Raw genomic sequence first — 20,426 nt, forward strand, 5'->3', positions numbered from 1 at the left:
ATTGGCCCTTTGATTCCATTTTCTAACTGATCCTAAATATGTTCCATCAGCATGCTTCAGTCTCCCTCACCTAAACTAAAGACTGTGGCTCAGTGTGGCTCTTATGATGTCTCTTTCCCCTGCTCCCCTTCCCTTAACTCCTGCCCCGACTCCAATCCTAGTCCCCAAAGCTTGGCACGTAGTCAACACTAAGTAGGTTTTAAGATAAGCTAGTGAATTAGCGAACAAATTAGACCGAAGTTCTTATCATCCTCAATTAAAGCCACTTGACAGCCAGTTCAAGGCAAGAACATCACCACTCATCATGACAAAAGAGAAACCAGCTCCAGTGATGTCTTCATGTTCTGTTCCAGCCCCTGGGGGAAAAAAAACCAAACACATCCTTTCAGCTGCTAGCATAGCGTTTATCACCCCAACCCATTTTCCACCGCCAGCCAGCTGCTCTGAGGCAGCCATGGTGGCAAACCCCAGCCCAGACTGTATCCTAACATTCCCACCTGCACTGGGTGGGGGAGGGGGCAGCTGTGCCCCTGAGGGGTGGGGGAGGGGCTAGCTGTGCCCCTGAGGGGTGGGGGAGGGGCTGGAGCAGCTCTCCACAATGTCAAGTTGCAACATTAAGCCCATCAGAGCACTGCAACAAAAATACATCTTAGAGCCGATCCTTGACTTTGATATCCTGTTGCTTATTTTCTGTAAAAACAAACAAACTAAACTCGGACTGTTCGATAACAGATGGTAGACACAAATAGAAGTTCACGTGACCAGACGAACTAACTGATAAACAATCCTACGTCCGTCCGTCCCCCCCCCCCCCAGGACCCTTTTGTGCAAACTTTCCAAAGTCTGCAGGAATGCAAAGTAGGCCAGAGGCTATGAAGTTTGCCCATGGAGGGGGTCTGTGCTTTATGAAGAAATGGGGTGTAGTATGCAAGAAGAACATGAAAGTGTTTAGAAACTCCTGCTCTAAAGAGTGTGCTTGCTGGAGCTGGGGTGATGGCTCAGTTAGTTATGAGCTCTTCCTGAAAGCGGGACCTGACTTCCATCCCCAGCATGAATAAAGCCAGGCACCTTGGTTGGTGCACTTGGAATCTGAGACATTGCCTGTGAGGAGATGGGGGGGGGGGGGGTTTGGGGGCAGAGCTGCCAGTGAGGAGACAGGGGCATGCTCTGCGCTTCCTGGCCAGTGTCTGTGTAAGTGAGTCACAAGTACCATGAGAGGCACGTCTCAAAAAGAAAATAAGATAGTGTCAGAGAAAGGACCCTATGTTGGCCTCTGGTCTACACAGACACACAGACATACACACACATGCGGGAACATATGATTATTTCCTGAATTATTATTCTCTTCATTTCAAATGCTTTCTCTCAGAATCTCTGTTATAAGCCATCTTGAGCTCAGAAAGTATATCAGGGCCCTTTCTCAGTGCAAGCTACCTAGTCAGACATCCACACAGTCTCTGGCCACATGCAAACCCTGTAGAGAGATGAGGCAGCTTCTCACCCCATGAGTGCTTTGGCCACCCTGGAAAGCAGGGAAGTTCCTCCCTCAAATGACAGAAACACAGCATGTAGAGGCTCTGAGCTCTTTCCAGCTGAGCAGAGCCTACATCAAGGCCCAGCTCTTTCCACATGGGCTGAGAATTCTCACATCCCTGGCTGATGATGGAGGAACTGAGCAAATAAACCCACTGCAGGGTAAATCTCAGCAGGACTTGCAGCACATGGAGGGCTTCTCCCACCAATACCCCCCAGGCAGGGTCACCATCACATTGGCCAGTTATCACTGGTCTACCACTTTCTTTTTCCAGACACAAGGGTGTTTTTGGTTTTACCATCCTGTCTCACACAGAAGGAGTAGCACCCGGAGCACATTTCTCTTAGTACAGCGGGGCTGCGGGGCTGCCACTCACCAGTTTCTGCTCGGCATCTGGAATTTGACCTTGGAGACCCAGGCACGGTTTATTTTAAGACACAGTTCACTGACAATGCCCACACATGCTGGGGGAAGGGGGTTGTATTCAAAGGTGAACAGACCCATCTGGGAATCTGTGGTTGTGACCCTGTGGCGGTAGAGGAGTTACTCCAGAGTCACTTGTGACCCTTCTTCTATCAGACCATAGTGGGCTTCTTTTCTTTTCTTTTCTTTTCTTTTCTTTTCTTTTCTTTTCTTTTCTTTTCTTCCTTTTCTTTTCTTTCTTTCCTTTCCTTTCCTTTCCTTTTCCTTTCCTTTCCTTTCCTTTCCTTTCCTTTTCCTTTTCCTTTTCCTTTTCCTTTTCCTTTCCTTTCCTTTCCTTTCCTTTCCTTTCCTTTTCTTTTCTTTTCTTTTCTTTTCTTTTCTTTTCTTTTCTTTTCTGTTGCAAAGTTGTGCTGTTTAACAGGCCTGTGGGAGCTAAAGCTGACTCCAAAGAAAAGATACAAAAAGCTTAACCTCCCCACCATGGGGGAAATGAACAGAGGAATAGAGGGCCCAGAAGGACAAGGGATCTTGAATCTCACAGAGCCTGATTCGTTTGCCTTTTCAAGTAGAGGACTCATTAAGAGTTAGTTCCCTTGGCTCTGCTGGGTTTCATCACATAATGCCTACCCTTGACGTCTCACAGATTTGGAATGACAGTGCAGCCAGGAGTGAAAGAGATTGCATGAGAGCCCACGTGTGGTGGGAAAGGCATTCCCAGAAGCCATGAAGTTCTTGGATTAAAAATCCCAATGTTGAGGGTAGGCTACCTCTCTATGAGTTGTCAGTCAAGGAGTCCCCAAAGATCCCACAAACCGTACAGGTTATCACCACTGCTGTGGGTTGTGTGCCAGAACTGAATGGTAAGTCCTTATTGCTAAAGACAGCACACACCTTGTTCGCAGGAGAAAGTAGAGGGGACTATGCTCCCTTGCTGTTGGTTGATTTTGTAATGCAAGGTGTTGCACAGGCTGTTGTCACTGACAGTCCACTCAGACCCTGTATGCTATATGCAACATGCCAGGTAGGACGAGTCTGCTGACGTAATGGTGTCACAGATGTTATGAGTATAACCAATTGCTTTCTGCTCAGGGAAGTCATGAGACAAAACTCTTAAGGTCTCTCCGGAGGTCATATCAGTAACAAACCATTGCTAGGGGAGAGGAGTTTCATGCAAGTTCCAGAAGGAATCTGAATGGTACAGTCTTCCTGAGTCTCCCCCCACGCTCCTGTGAGTAGCCCCAGTAAACTCACAGGTTCTGATCTTGGCTTGGGTGGAATCTTTTCTTTGGTCTGTCAATGTGTTGTGTCTGGGGTGACAAGACATTTATTCATATCTCCCAAAGGAAAGTCACTCACACAACAAGATTTTTGATATGCTTTCACCATTTAGTAAACAAAGCTGCTTTAGACTTGCTTTTACATTATACGGGTGTGTGTGTGTGTGTGTGTGTGTGTGTGTGTGTGTGTGTGTGTGTGTGTGTTTGGTAAATAAGTCAAGCCCGAGACTCAGATTAATATTTTCCCCACAGGGATGCTCACTGTGGACATTGCTTCCTTCTGTGATAGGAGAGTTAGTGTTGTGTGTGTGTGTGCACATGTACGTGTGCATGTATGTATGCACAAATGAGTACACACATGGAGATGTGAGTAGGCACATGTGTGTATTTATTTATACCTCAGAAATTTACGCTGGAGCCTATCCCAGCTAAACAGAGCTGCTCCCTGGCTCCTCTTTCACAGGCTGTGTTACCTCCACAGCACCACTGATGCAATGGTTAATCGCCCTTTTCAATTCCATTTAAAAGCCATCTTCAAAACTATCACTAAATTAGTCAATGTCAGTTCTTTACATTATGCAATGTACTTGTTATGACTAACGTCCTGGGCAATGATTGGCCATAAAGTGATGGCGACATCCTATCAACTGCTAACATAGGCTGTGGAAGAAGTCCCAGGAAATGACTATAACCTCAGTAAATTGATTGCATAATTAGTGCGGATTCATAAAACTCACCTCGAAATTGTTAAAATATTTTTTATTAGGAACAAACCTTACACATGGCTTTTAAAATGAGCTCTTTGATAGTTTGCATGCGGGTTACCTAGAATTCCTCCAGCTTGTCATATTGGACAAGAGTAAACAAGTAGAAGCTCTCTGGAGGGCATTTCAGATCCTGAGATCTTGGAACTATAGATGCTTGTGCACTGCCGTGTAGGTGCTGGGAACTGAATTAGGTAGGTCTTCAGGGGCAGCCATCTTAGCCACTGAGCCATCTCTTCCTACGTGATTTAAAACAAAAACAAGTCAATTAAAAGATTCCTGAAGCACATTATCCTTTTTTTTTTTTTTTTTTTTTTTTGCCTCCTCATCTGTCTGGAGGCCCTTGCCCATCAGGGCAGGCAGCTTCCCGCCAAAGCAGAACGGAGACCAACTTTGGCTGTAGTAGTGCATTTGGAGGTGATTCCAGGGAAACGGCTGAGAAGAGCAACTGAGCTGGAAAGGTGGCGACTCTAACAAAGGATGTGGGTCCCGCCCTGTCCTGTGGACATCACAGACAGTCCTCTTCATTGTTCTCTCACCCCTCTCTGGCTCTCACCCACAGCAAGCCCAGGCTCCTCTTCTGTGTTGTTTTGAAGCAAACAAACAAACTGGAATTGCTCTGTCTCTCTAAGAATCCAGTCCCGTGACCACTTGTGCTTTGTGCTCTAGCTCTCTCCCCCTTGCCCCCCCCCCCGTCCCACCCGTGCTTGTGTGGTGCATGTACATGGGACGGTGGAGGCCACAGGAGGATGTCAGGTGTCTTGTTTGTTCTTTCATCTCTTTCCCGTCCCTCCCACCTGCTCCTGCCTTGAGAAGGTCTCTCACAGAACCACTCTCTATTTGTTTTCCAGTTAGGCTGTCCTCCTGTCTCTGTGTCGTACTCCCCAGCATTGGGGTTCATGTGAACAGCCATATTGGGCCTCTTACCTGGGAGGGATCTGATCTCAGGTCCTCTGTGTGTGCAGTGCTCAGTGTTACCTGATGAGCCGTCTCCCCAGCTTGTGCTTTCCCCAGATTTGCTAATAACAATGGTTGGTGCCCCAGCTTTGTGAGGCATCTCTTCTACTCCCAAGGTAAGACTCTAACAAGCCTTAGCTACCAGGAACCCCCACCCCCACCCTGGGGAATCAATGCAAAAGCAAGAGGAATTTATTGTCCCAGAGTGCTGGGGCCATCCTGCACCCAAAGGAGAAGTGGTGACTCCGGGAGGCCCGTTCAGCCAGTTTTTAAACAGCTTTCAGGGGTAGAATAGAGCAACAGCCACTAGGCACAATGTGATTGGCGGAACACTGTGACTTTTAAACTGATTGGTCCTTAGAGAATGAGGTAACACAGACTTCCCTTGTCTGTAGATGGCCAATGTTGGTTCAACCTGTGGTTTTCCTGAGGAATGTAATCCAAGAAGGGAGGGGTCTTTATGTTCTGGGGTCTGGTGGAATTTTCCAAATGCCCTGAGCTGACCTTGTCACTGGCAGGTATATTACCGAGTTCCAAAGCCCTGTACTTGTGTCTGCCTCTTTTTTTTTTTTTTTAATGAAAGGCTGGCATTTATCCCAGGAGGGTCTGGAGAAAGTAAATGATTCTCCCAGGACAGTCTGGTCCTCTGAGAACCTGTGTGGTAGCTACTCTTGGTTGTCAACTTGACTACATCTAATCTGAATCTTTGAGATAAGAAACCACACCTTTAATCCAGATCTTTTGAACTGGCGGAAAAAAAATAAAAAAATAAAAAAAACCCACATCTTTAATCCTGGTCTTAAGGAGGGAAACACACCATGAATCCAGATCTTGAATCCAGACATAATTTGAGCTGTACCTCTGCTGCAACTCTATCTGAGGACATGAAAGAAGGAAGCTTTTTGGAGGTGGGATGGGAGGTTCAAGACAGGGTTTCAGTATGTAGCCCTAGCAGCCCTGAAACTCACTCTGTAGACCAGGATGGCCTACACACTAATCTGTCTCCCTCTGCCTCCCAAGTGTTGGGATTAAAGACGTGCACCACCACCCAGCTAGGAAGAAGGAAGCTTTTGCTGTTTGTCTGCTTGCTCTCACTTCTGGAGCAAATTAACCTTTGCTGCCATCAAAACCTACTTCTTTGGAATGCCAGCATATACTGAAGACCAGGTGAGATATTCAGACTGAGCAACTGCTGAATTCTAGGACTTTCCATTTATAGGTTTCCATTGTTGGGTTAGCTGGACCACAGCCTATAAATCATTCTAATACATCCCATATATATACATATATATATATATGTGTGTGTGTGTGTGTATCATATATTTTATATTATATATTCTATATATTACATAAGTAATAAAATATGTATTTAAGACATACAAATATATACTTGTAAATATATTTATAATATCTATTATATTTCTATATATTTTTATTTCATATAAGTACATTTGATACATATCAAATTATCAGCAGTACTTGATTAATGTGCTCTAATCACGCTGGCAGTGAATTCTAAAATGAAGCACACGTGTGCATGCACACACACACAGTGCCTTATATAGGAATATGTCTTAAACAGCTCAATGGTTGGGCCACTCCCAAACTTCCATGTTGCTAACGCCTCCCCTCTGATACTCCTGAATTATTACTTACTAAAAGCTATATTCCATCTCTGCTACCCTTAACCGTGTGGTAGTGGGGGTCTGGGGCTGCTCTTCCTTGGCTCTTACATGATTGGTGTGCCCTCTCTTCTGCAGCTCTCAAGCCTGGATTTTATCCCCCCACCCCCGCCCCCAGCATGACGATTCTCCTTCTTCCTCTGTCCCATTGTTCTTGAATCCCAAAGGCCCATCTCTGTCTCCTGCCCAGCCATTGGTTGCTGGCAACTTTATTTACCAATCAGAATCAAATGGGGACAGGAATCCTCAGAGTCTTACATACAGATTCTGGTGCAGTTTTCGGAACCCAAATGTCATAATGCAAGTTTTAAATCAAATCTACAACACCAGTAGTTGCTCAGTCTATTAGTACATACACATACACATACACATACACACACACACACACACACACACACACACACACATACATACAGAATTCTGACTAATACAGCCTGTGATAAGATCTTCAACCTTCATCCCAGGAGAGCTACTGATCAGACCATGGCCCCCAGATCATCTGTCCTTCTACATTAGATGCAAATTCTCAGGCTCAGATTTGCTGAGTCAGGAAATCCCAAGGCAGGGCAGCAGGACAGCATCTTCAAAAGTCCTCCAGGGGATTCCAGTGCATGAGAGCCACCACAATGAGGAATGAATACGCCTCCCTTCAGCACAAGTCAGGGTAATCCTACTCTATTGTCCTTTAGAAATGGAGAGACATATATAAACCTTCTATCTTCGGTTGTTTTATTTGAAAAAATTATTAATTCTGGAGGTCACACAGCTGAGAAGTATGTTATCATTCACCGCTAAGTCTGTGATAGATAATCCCTCCGAAATGTAGATTATGATAACGGTTGCCTAATTTACCTTTCAAGAGTTTGAGTGACGGTGTTGTAAAAATCACTAACCCTGATCTTTTCCCTTGGGCCTGCATATGTGTCTGATGTTTGACCATTTGATTGAAGGAGGCCCCCGAACTAAACCATCATATCATAACACTGTGTTCTGAAAATATGTCCCCTGAAGAGATATAGAGATTGATTGCACATGCACAGACCAATGATTACGCTAGCCTTAGCGACCTGGAATCAAGGCTTGGGCTCCCACCTCCACAATCAGCCATGGGTAATCTGCTCTCTCATAAAAATCATCCCTTGAATCATGAACGTGGGACTGATTCTGTAGCAACATCCACACCTGTTTCCCAGGCCATCTGGAAGGCATCTTAACTCTGCATCCCAACTCTGGAGTTGTCGATTTCCAAGCAAGCTCTTTCCTCTGGCCTCCTCACTCAATGTTAGGTTACGCCTGCCTCCTCTCAGCAACCTCAGAGTCTCTTCTGACTGGAGACCCCGAGGGCAAGTACACTGTCCTGGTATGTCCACAGGGGACAAGTGGCATACACTATAAAGTTTACTGTCTGTGACCCTTCTCAAATGCCACCCTAGAGGAAAAGGCCAAGAGCCTGCTGGCCAGAATCTCAGTCAACATCCCCAGGAGAGGCAGAGAAACAGAACCAATAAAGTGTATGCACATGCATGAGTGTGTGTGTGTGTGTGTGTGTGGTGTGCTATAAAGTATGTATCTGTATGTGCATGAGTGTGCATGTGTAGTGTTGAATTAGTTAAACTGTTTGGCTCCTGGTGGATAACACACACCCAAGAGCTCTGTGGATTCTCAAATGAAACATACATACACACACACACACACACACACACACACACACCAGCTAATTTTGATATGCCTTGACTATCTCAATGGTTGGGTACTTCTAAATTTCCCCGTTGGTAGCATACACTCTCCCCCTCCAACTTTCCTGAGTCAACTTGCCAAATCAACATTTCATCTCTGCTACCCTAGACCCAGTCGGGGAAGTGGCCTCTAGGGCCTGCAGGTCTTTAAGTTCCACCTTTCTCCTTCCACATCATGGCAGTTCTCCCTCTCTCTTCTCTTTCCTGGTCCCTTGCCTGTGCAATCTAAAAGTCCTGCCTCAGTCTTTCTGCCCAGCCATTGGCTGTACGGCAATTCTTTATTATCAATCAAAGCCAGCTGTGGGCAGGGACCCTCAGGTCTGGAAGTGTGGCTGTTGGGAGTTGAAATAAGACAATGCATTAGAACCAGTACCCAACATGTGTGTGTGCTATATAGTGTGTGTTCATGCATGTGTGAGTGTGTGTGTGTGTGTGAGAGTGCTATAAAGTGTACATGTTCACTTATCCACAGAGAGATAGAGTAATAAAAGGGGTGTGGCTACTGACCCCCCCAAAATCCTATAGGCCAGAGGATCAGGGTAGAAAAATCAGGAACAAATCCAGATGTTTAGAGTTGGTTTATCTTCAGCAATTTTGCTAGGAACACAATAGAAAATGATATGTTTGGTAAGGGCACAGAGAGTAAAGTGCTCAAAGTGCAAGCTTGCAGTCCTGAGTTCAGATCCCCAGAGCCCATGTAAAGTGAGGTGTGGCAGTGCACACTTGTAATCTCAGCACTGGAAGAGAAAGACGGAAGGATATGGGAGCCAGTCAGTTTTACACAGCCAGCTCCAGGTTCAGCAGTGGACCCTGCCTCAAAAAATAAGGTGGAGATTGACTGATGTCAACCTTTGGCTTCCACATGCATACATGGGTGTGCACACCTACAAACACACACATATACACATACGTATATATGCACACATATATGCACATACATACATACACATACATATATACATACATACATACACACATATACATACACACATAAATACACACACATACACATTCTTATATACATACATATATACATATACACATATACTCATATACACACATACATATATATGCATATACACACATATGTACACACATACAGACAAATGCATACATACACACATGTATACACTTAATCACACATACATACATATACACACATATACATACACACATAAGTAAATAAATGAATAGAATAGAATAGAATAGAATAGAATAGAATAGAATAGAATCTTGTTGGAAAAAATAGAGCCTGTAGAAGAAGAATGAAACCAGACCCTAATCTATTAGGATATGACCAAATAAACTCAACACACATCACAAAATTTTAAGAAACCAAACTATAAAATTATTAGAAGAAAACAGAAAAAAGCGCTTCTCTACTGGGTCTAGTGAGTGCTTTTAAGTGTGGTTCCCAAAGCACAGGCAACAAATTCAACATCAGAGAGATGTAATTGTGTGGGACCCAGAGGCTTCCACACAGCAAAGGAAAGAGAATGCAGAAGCAGCCTGTGTAATGGGTCAGGGCACTTGCAAGTCCTATGTCTGGCAAAGGGGTAATACCCAAGTATTTAAGGAACTCAGGGAACTCATTAGCAAGAAAATAAATAACCCGGCTTAAAAACAGACATGGGGCCGGAGCATACACTTCTTAAGAAAGACACAGGAATGGCCCAGCCGATCTATATAAAGGCATCCACTGTCACTGTCAAAAGGGAAATGCAAATCAAAGCCACAATGAGAAAGCACCTCTCCAGCTGGAATGGCTCTTATCAGAAAGGCAGACACAGACAGCCTGTCCATGAAGCTTCGGGGGGGGGGGGGGGGAAGAAAAGCTGTGAACCCCATGCATGGGAATTGGAGGTACAGCCATCGTAGACAGCAGCAGGGGCTTCCCCAAAAGCTAAAAATGGAAGCTGGGGAGGGGCTGAGCATTAGAGGCTGAGTTCAGACTCCCCAGCACATCTGTAACCTCAACACTGGGAGACAGAGATAGGAAGGTCTTAGCAGCTCACCAGAGGCAGTGTTGCCTACTCAGCAAGCTCCAGTTTCAGCGAGAGCATTTGTTTCCTAAAATGGGACAAAATTGAGAAAGACACACACATTGACCTCTGGCCTCCACATGCACATACAAACACATGCACATAAAATTAAAAACACAGCCACTGTGTGGCCCAGCACTTATACAACTGAGCATCCATCCAGGAGAAATGGAAGCCATATGTCAAAGAGTCACCCACACACCTAGGTTCACCATAGCTTTCCTCACTACAGCCAAGATCCAATCTATAAGAGCAATCTGCAGGTCTCCAAAGATGAACACACACATGCACGCATATATGCACACCCACGCCCGGGCACACTGGCACACACATAGTGATCTGTTAGCCTTAAAAAGAATGACATTCTATCATTTGCACAGACATGTGCTAACCACAAGGATGTGATGCTAAGAGAGATAAGTTAGGGATAAAAGACAAACAAAAGAAAGAAAGACATATGCACACATGCATGCTCACACACACTCATGCACACATACATATGCGCACACTCGTGCACACACATACATGCACACACACACAAGCATGTAAACATGCACGTGTGCATGTGTGTGGGCATGTGCGTGCGCCCACACACATATAAGTTAAAAACACAGCCACCATGTTTGAGTTTATTCAAAAACATGCAGAATTAGAGATAGTATAATCCAGAGCTAAATTTGAGCAGCCAGACCCCAGGAAAACACATTTAGGTTACCCCAAATTCCATGTTCTGTCATGGAAGCAGTTTCCTGTGTGTTTGTTTGTTTGTTTGTTTTATAGTATTACAGAACATAGAAAGTCATTAGTGAAGGCACGTTCAAAATGCACTGGTGGGTACATCAGAGAAGCAGTAACAGCAAGTGTGTGTAGGGGATGCTTTTCTATGGCCTTCAGATGTTATTTGATGACATTCTTAGCTTTGGAATGTTGAAGACTAGTTGTCTAATAAGTTAATAGGTTCCAAAAGGTTTTGTTAACACAGAGGTGGCAAGAAAGGGCTGTTCGGGGAGCTGAAGTTAGCCTGAGGTAAGGTGATTAGTCACTGGCTCAGAAACATTTCCACCTCTCCACATCACTGCAGATGTAACCAAGTAATCCCTCAGTCTTTGTAGACATGGCTCCCTTCTGGGAATTCTTGTTCCTATTGACAAGGTACCCCGTTTAGATTCTCGTTAGCCATCGTCCCACTGTTCTGTAGCGCTCTGGCGCTTTGCCTAGACAACCATTGCAGAAACTTAAAGTAGCTTGGTTGCTTTTCTAGACCCCTGCCCTTCTCACTGTGGACCCCCAGTAACAGCTGCAGGAGAGATGTTGACCAATAGCAGATGGCTTTTAATCCCGTGCTCACTTTACCCACTTGAAAGGCAAGAGGATGGTCCATTTCTCTGCCTCCAAGTGTACAGGGGCCAAGAGACTCCACAATTCCTTGGAGCCCCCCATGTCCTGTCATCAAATCTCATATTACCAGGAAGTGCCAGGGCCCAATCTCCACTTGCTTTTGCCTAAATATTCCCTGCTCCTTGTTGGTCAATATTCACCCTTTCTTGTAACCCACCTTAGAGTTGGACTCTGGGCCTGGGTGGACAGACAAGTTCTGCATTATGGAATCTCTCAGCCCCTTACCCTAAAGCCTGCTGACACTCCCCATGCCACAGTCCCTGCCCGCACTGACAGCTGGATCTCACAGCCCAGACCATGACTGCCATTTGTTCTTTGGGGATTGCCCTGCTCAGGGTTGGGGTGGAGGTAGAGGTGCTAAGGAACCTGCAATACGGAAGCTTTCTCAGACCTTCTGGTCACCAGTTGTCACTTTGAAGCCACCCTTAAGACCCTAAAAGTGAAACCTTCCTTGGGTGTTTGTGCTAAAATCACAGCTATAAAAGCAAGTGTCTGGCAGTTCACAGAAGCTCAGAGAAGCCTTGGCGGCCCTGGTCTCAGATGCTCTGAGGATACTGTGCAGCCACCAGGCCGTCATTCAGCCCCAACCCCCATCCTCTGTGGCCCATGAACTCAGCAGCGGGTTGTTCCTCAGTGACAGCCATCTTCTCTATCCCCAGCTTCATGCTGCAGAGACTCTCCAAATCTCTCTTCCCTCGACACTCACTTTTCTCAAAGAACAAGGACATCTTTCCCAGGGTGCATTTCTGCTGTCTGTCATGAGCCTCCTGGTGCTCTCTCTGTCTCAGGGCCAGGGAACCAGAGTCTCCACACAGGAAGTGAACCTCAAAGCACTCAGTGTCTTATTCCAAAGGCTTTGTTTGCTTTGTAAATAGTAATTATCGTTCCATGGGTCTGCAAATAATCAAGGACTAGAAAATGTAAAAACAGCTGGATTGTTTTAAAAAAAAAAACTAGGAAAAACTATTTCTACAGTCTCCATTACAAAGCAGAATTTTATGGATGAAACGTACGTGTGGCTGTGTGCCCTTATGTGTGTACCCACATGAGTGCCCATGTGTGCCTGTGTATGTGTGCATGCATGTGTGTGTTCTTAACGCTAGTCAACACACCTGTTGGTTTGAAAGGACTGAATTTGCACATGTTCGAGCCCATGGTGTTGCACACATCTATTAAATGCACATGGTTTGTGCATCATTATCTGTTTGGCGTGGGGTGTCCTGTGGACATGTTTAGGGTTTGGGGAGGGGATGCTGGGGTCTCCATTTTAAGGCAGGAGAACAAAAAGCTTGCAGCAGGAAAGGTGGTGTCTGGTGAAGACTGATGCCTTTAGTTTGCCTGAACTTCACTCAGTCAACAGAGCATGCTCTGAAATGTCCAATATCAAAACCCAGTAAGGACAGATACTATGTTGATTCTGCATAGGAGGCCAGGACCTTTGTCCCTCTCTTCCTGCTTGGCCTCTTGGACTCAAGGCGCATCTCTAGGTTCCTCTGTCTTTCCCTTAAATTCTCTATTGTCCCTGTAGCTCTGTATTGTAGATTTCCCAGCTGATTCCCAGTGCCCGCTGCCTTCTGGCCAGGTTAGACCAAGCCACCAGCTATCCAACACTTTAATCTGATGAGTGGAAACCACCTCTGGAAGGCTGAGCACAGCAGCAGAGCCCCACATCTGTCCATGCTTGAGCTCCCTGCCTTACTCTGGGAGTCATCCAAGCTGATCCCCTCTCCCCACCCCCCACCCCCAGGCATGGCTGTGACATGGGGACTCCCCAGGTGATTTCCCCAGGGCTCCTGAGCACTGGTTCCCAGTGGGGGTGGTGGCCTGTGGCAAATTGAAAATAGTCTCACATTCTGAACAGTCTCTGCTGTTACGTGTAAGCCAACAGAGAACTTAAAAAGAAAACTGACATTTCACATAAATAATCAGGAAAACACACATATCCGCCCACACCTTGCTTGCAAAGATGAGGAAAGGAGACAGTTCCATGCAAGTCCAGAAAGTGAAAGTGATTTCTGTACCCCTGGCACAAGAGTCAGAAACACCCCCATCCCACCCGTGTTCAGACTAGCTTGAATGGTGCAGATCCGCACAGCACCTTGCTCAAGGGCCACAGACACAGCCCTCTTGATAATCGGACTTGGGTCCTCAGGCTGACGAAGAATCCAGCTGTGGGGGCAGCATAGGAGGGATTGGGAAGCATTCATTCATCAAATGGATAAAAGACAAGATGGAGGAAAGCAGATATGGCCAGGAAGGCTTCCTGTAGGAAGCGACAACTGAAGTCAGTTGTGGAGCCTGATGAGGTACAGAGGGAAGCCGGCTGCTACACATCTGTAAATCCAGCACTGGGCATGTGAAGACTGCAGGACTGAGGTTCAAAGTTACCCTCAGCTACATAGTAAGACCCTGTCTCAAAGGTAAATAGAAAACATCAAAGTAAAAACTAATACTTAAGGTGGTAAGGACCAAGGCAGTACATGCAAAGGCCCTGTGGCAGGAGACCACATACAGTCAAGAGAGAAGGTGGGAGACTTACCTGATTCAGAATAGCTCTTGAAGGAGGGAGGCCCTCACCCCAGGAGGTAGGGGAGAGATCCCTTGAGGGACACTTTAAAAGATCCTTTTGACATCAGTATGAAATGTGACTGGAGAGGTATTAGGGGTGTGTGTGTGTGTGTGTGTGTGTGTGTGTAGGACCACTAAAACTAAAAGTTCTGGGCTAATCAGGGTGAGCCACAGGGAAAACTAGAGACATTTGCAAAGCAAAGGACTTGAACAGCAGGTGGTCAAGCAAGAAACATCCACTGTGTGTGGTTACCGTAGTTGGTGGTGCAATCAACTGAAAGTCACTGAAAGAGTTGGAGGAGGAGGAGGAGGAGGAGGAGGAGGAGGAGGAGGAGGAGGAGGAGGAGAGCAGCAAGGAAAGCAGAGCTTCCCAGAGAGAAGCAGCAGTCAGCAGGAAGGGTGGGCGGGGCACGTGTGGGGGCAGCAGGAAGGGTGGGCGGGGCATGAGTGGAGAAGGGGTCCTCCAGTAACTGGTGCTTGAGATGAGAACTGTCTCCCCTGAAGGTGAAACCTGGTAGACTTTCCTTCTGAGCCTACTGCGTTGATTCCCCCATTTACCTTCTCTCTATCCTGAGAAACCAAAGCAACCAAAGAAAAGCAAAAGCAAAGGCAAAAGCGAGGTCGTGAAACCCGGAGAGAGTGAGCTGTGCACACTCTGCAGAGAGAAGTGAAGAGAGGCCGGAAACAGCTGTGGCAACCGGAGAGAAGCCAGCTCCCGAGCTTACACTGGTGAAGTCCCATGGTGAGCTTCTCAAAGCATCTTCAGGACCCATAGAGCCTTGGAGCGATGGGCTTGGGGAAGGAGTTACCGCAGCAAAGTCAAGCGAGGCAGGGAATCTGTAGTCCCTCCCTTGCTGCCAGACTGGCATCTCAGAGTGAAAAGACCAGAAGATTCGACCACCAGAGAACATGACTGAATGACCAAACTAAGGAATTGCAGTCACCAACACCGTGGTTTCCCCAGCAAGATGCACTATGTCCATCAGCTTTCTTCTGCTGTTGCTGTCAGTTTATGAAAAAGAAAGGTTTGCTTTTAGTTCCTGGTTTTAGAGGTGTCAGCCTAGGATCAATTGGTTTCATTACCTCTGATCATAGCAGGAAGCATGTGGAGAGGCAAAGGTGCTGGCTTACCTTAGAGTGGCTAGGAAGTGAAAGGCAAGAGGAACCGTGACCCCACAATCCCTATCAAGGGCCTACCCTCACTGACCCAAAGGTTCCAGCAGCCCATCATCTTAAAGGCTCTGCTGCTTACTGGTAGTACAAGCGGAAGCTGTGCTTTTAAAATGTGGACTTTAGGGAGAAATCAGATCTAAATTCTGGTGCCCGTGGTCTTCCCAGAAATGTAAAAGGGAACAGAGCGGCAGAGGCCACCAGATGCCAGGCCAGACCTCTTGTTTGAAAGAATTGACACAAAGAAGTGACAGAGTAGTAGAGGGATGCAGGACTAGTAACAAATGGTGGGTAGTAGAGGGATACAGAACTAGTAACAGGATGAGTGTCAGAGACATAAACATTGGAAGCACCGGGCCAGAGAAAGTTTCAACACATCAACAAATCCAGAAGAGCTACAGAAAGCTGGGATTGGTGGCACAACCTGTCATCCCAGCAGTTGGGAGGCTGAGGCAGAAGAATCAAGAGTTCAGATTAACCTGAGCTACTTAGGGAATTTTTGGCCAACCTGAGCTACAGGAGACCCTGCCTTCAGAATGAAAAGAATGCTAAAAGGAAGAAGGAGAGAAAGGAAAAGAAAAAAAATATAAAAGAACACATGTTTTTGTGGTACAAATACATGTGACTATCCCCCGAATGATAGATAGGCAAGCAGAACAGATGACAAGGACCTATGTGCCATATAAATGCATATAAACACATATGTGTATCATATATATGCACTTACACTAAATAGCTGAAATTTTTTAAATGGTTCAATTAAAAATATTTGTATTTTCTGTTTTATTTTACCTACTTATTGCTTTTGAGACAGGATCTCACTCTGTAGACCAGGCTGACCTATAATTCACTCTATAGCTATAGCTAGCCTAGAACTCACTATGAAGCCCAGGCTTGTATCAAACTTGTAGGGATCCTACTGCTTTAGTCTCTGAAGTGCTGAGCTAGAAGGTGTGGGCCACCATATCTGTCAGTGATTCTAAGATAAGGTGTAGATAGATAGATAGATAGATAGATAGTGCATATATATGCATGCATGTGTGTGTATGTGTGTGTGTGTGTACCAGGAAGTAGACCAAAATATTAGTTAATATTAGATATATTTTTGTTTGGTTTGGTTTGGTTTGGTTTGGTTTGGTTTGGTTTGGTTTGGTTTGGTTTTTGAGACAGGGTTTCTCTGTATAGCCCTGCCTCTCCTGGAATTCAAATTCAGAGATCTGCCGGCCTCTGTCTCCTGAGTACTGGGATTAAAGACATGCGCCTCCACTGCTCAGCTCAGATATACAATATTTTATAGACACACAAATATCCTAGGAATTAAAATTTAAAAACAAAAGGTTAAATAAACAATAAAGGGAAACTCAACATTCGAGAAGGAAATAGAGAGTAAGAGACTGGCCCTGAACAAATGGCTGACCAAGCTTCACAGCTGTCAACAGAACATTTCTGAGGGAAAGAGTGCAGAACGACCCTGACAGATTCCAGCAAGGGGAAGCTCTAGGGCCACTGCTTCAAAAAATCATGGCTTGAGTTTGATGCCCACCACCCATGTGTAAAGCCAGGCACACCTCCACACACCTGTAATGGCAGAGCTAGAAAAATTGAGAACAAGAGATTCCCCAGGGTTCAATGGCTGGCCAGCCTAGCCTCGTCTATGAACTTCAGGTTCAGTGACAGACCCTGTCTCAAAAACAATTAAGGAAGACACTCAATGTTGACTTCCATGTACACACTTAGATACATGCATACCCACACCAGAAATGATGAGTGCATACAAGTACATACATACATACACACACACACACACACACACACACTCACACACACACACGAAGCATAAAACTTATGACCTGTGCTAATTCTGAGGAGAATGGTTTTCACTCTGGAATTTGATACCCAGCCAAACTATCATCCCACTCCCAGGGGATTTTAAATAGGAGCTAGTACCACACAAGAATTCACTGTTGAGGTCTCTTTCTTAGGAAGTCATTTGTGAAGGGGCATCAGAAAATGAGAGAAAAACCATGGTCAGAACAGGTAAGAAACTCAAGCCTAGTGCCCAGGTGGACTACCTGAGAAGGATTCTCAAGGTCTTTGGCCTATGTGGGACGTGCATGGATGACCATCTCTTCCTTCTCCTCTTGACATCACTGGAAACTTGAAGGGTTCATGCCATGGGCTTCCTGTCTGAGCTGTTTCCACTGCGTCTACAGGGCCACATTTACAAACCACATCAAATACTACTGTCTCCTGGGAACGGGATAAACATTGTGGTTAGCTGGGATGGAAGAGCTGGAGAAAGGAGGTCTGGTGGAGAGAGGAAGGGTGTGGGGACAGAGGAAGTCTCTGGTGCCCCAGCTGGAGAGAGGGCTCTGGGACAAAGGTCTCTTATTCTGTGAATGTGCTGCATTGAAACATTTGAGATGACCCTCCGCACCACCCTTAGTCATTAAAATGGTCATTTTGCATGACTCATCATAATGAGAGGATGTAACCCAAGATGTCTTGTTTGAGCTGCCCCATTTCCTCTTCCTGCTTGCCTCCAGTTCCCTCACTCTTGCCTGCTTGGGAAAGACAGTAAGCGACAGAGCTCCTCGGAGATTTCAGAAATCTACTACAGGATGAAAAACTAAGTTTGACTAAGCCAATCACAGGTCCCTTGATGCCTAGATCCACACAGGCTGTGTGACAGCTTTGGGATCTTACAGTCAGCTAACAGTTTGGGATAGCATTTGAAATGTAAATGAAGAAAATAGCTAATTAAGAAAATAATATAATAAAATCATAAATTAGAAAGCAACCCAGGTCCACAAAGTGCAAACCGCTGTCTGAAACCCCCGCAGGTAGTGGACCCCTCTCATCACTTGTCAAGAGATTTCAGAACTGCAAGGAGTGGTACAGATTCTGGTCAATCAAAGGAAGAGTCATCTTTCAGGGAGGGCTCCACATCTCCAAAGGCACAAATGGACACTTAAAGATGAATTAGCAAATATTATCAGTGTTATAGTTCTCATCTTTGATTCTTAGGCCAAGCAAGAGGAAATGAGTGGTTGTACCCAGAAGCCAGGTGGGAATCCCGCTACTGTCTCAAGGTGGAGTCACAGGCCTTGTTCAGTTCCTCTGAGCAGAAAGCAACCACGAGCCTCTGCTGAACACACATTACTTCCTGGGTACTGAGATCATACACCCGGCACCTTTCAGTTCTGGACTTTTGAAGTTTCTCGTCAGGAAGAAAAGTAATTTTAATATTTATTTATTTATTTAATTTAGTAAGTTGAAATTTTAGCGTTCTTGAAACACTTATGAGCTCACAGGAATTTACAGAGATAAGGACATAATCAAAAACACTTGTCTGCCTTTCACATTCTACTCAAATCAAGAACTAAACAAGGAACAGCATGTGTATATGCATGTGTATACGTGTATGATCGCATGTATGTGTGAGTGCATGCATGTAGTAAGCACGTGTGTGGTCCCAATACTCTTAACCACATGTGTAGACTCGTGTCACCACTGCAATGACACTGACACGGAATTTGAGTTGAGATCATTTGAATGGTAATGTGCTTGCCTTGGAAGCGTGAGGCCATGAGTTTGAGCCCCTGAACCTAAGTTTTAAAATGTTGCATTTGGTGCCGTGGGCTTTTAATCTTAGTGTTGGGGTTGGGGTGGTGGTAGGGATGAGCAGGTCCTTGGGTGTCACCGGACAGTCAGCCTAGCCTAAATCATACATTTGAGGCCAAGAAGAGACCTTGTCTCAAACATGGAGGTGGGGATGCCTGAGGGAAAGCACTTGATAAGGACCTCTTGCCTCTGCATATATAAACACGTGAACACACACACAGAGGCAGAACTATCTCTGGGTGCCATGGTTCACCATGGTTCACCCTTCATGGCCACACCCACCTCTCACCCCTCTCACCATCAGACCCCAGTTCTAGGCCCTGGAAACCAGATATTTCTTTTCCCCACATTATAAAAATAAAAATGGATGTTACAGGGCGTGCTGGTTAGAAACTGACTTTTCTATGTCATGTGACATCCTAGCCCTCCATTCATAATTTGGCATGTAGCAGGGGACCAAGCTACATCCTCATAGCTTAGAGACTATCATTCATGGAATGGTTCCTCTACCGGAAATGTCTTAACTCTTTCCAGCTTGGGTTTTCTGTGTGATCAATCACTTAGAGGGCTTCGGATGGACATTCCCCGAGGTCTCCTGGGGTAAGCTTGATTCTAGCTCCCCTGGGCCGCCTGCCCTGGAGTGCAGTGGCTAGGTTGCCAAACATCAGAGGTATAGTTTTATATTTATTGGGTTTTTTTGGTTGGTTATGTTTTGTTTTGTTGTTTTTAGGAAACTGCCCTGTCATTTTCCAGAAAGTCTGTACCACTTCCCAGTCCCACTGGAGAAAGACAGGGTTTCCGCTCCTTCTACAACCACTGGCCAGGCAGTGTGCCTGTGAGCTGTCGTCACAGATCACTGGGGCTTTATTTGCACGTCTCCCATGACCAGTCATGAATCTGTTTCCATCCATGTGACCCCTCTGCATTTCCTGCCCACATTTGATTTGAATCTTCTCGATTTTTTTTAATGAGTTCTTTATATATCCTAGATATGAGTTCCTCATTAGATTTGTGGTTTGCAAATATTTCTGTCAGGCTGAAGCTCAGCTGTCGATCCTCCCAAGCAGGTCTTTTTCTGCTGAGCAAACATTTCCATTTTGACGAAGTTTGGTGCATTGATATTTCTTTTAGAGATCCTGTCATACCTGGTCACTCTGTTACCTGTCCTATGGCATCTCACAAGTGCTCTAAAGCTTTATGCTGTACCTAAATCTTTGGCCTGCTTTGTGTTAGCTTTTGTAGGAGATGTAA

The 20,426-nt window shown here is 45.5% G+C and overlaps 1 long non-coding RNA gene across 2 annotated transcripts in view; it reads right to left on the reverse strand.

The window, feature by feature from the left end:
- Positions 1–240: 240 nt before the first annotated feature.
- The window catches only part of Gm32834, a 40,560-nt gene continuing 20,374 nt past the window's right edge, over positions 241–20,426 (reverse strand). Inside the window, exons 2-3 of one of the 2 annotated variants that reach the window (XR_873398.1) lie at positions 4,060–4,237; positions 241–356 (exon numbers count right to left, since the gene is read on the reverse strand). This is a non-coding gene — a long non-coding RNA (predicted gene, 32834). Of the gene's footprint in view, positions 357–3,975; positions 4,238–20,426 lie in introns of those variants that run through there. The other variant, XR_873397.3, reaches the window with a different exon arrangement.

Source organism: Mus musculus, chromosome 13 (assembly GCF_000001635.26).
Source record: "Mus musculus strain C57BL/6J chromosome 13, GRCm38.p6 C57BL/6J".
Lineage (NCBI taxonomy): Eukaryota > Metazoa > Chordata > Mammalia > Rodentia > Muridae > Mus > Mus musculus.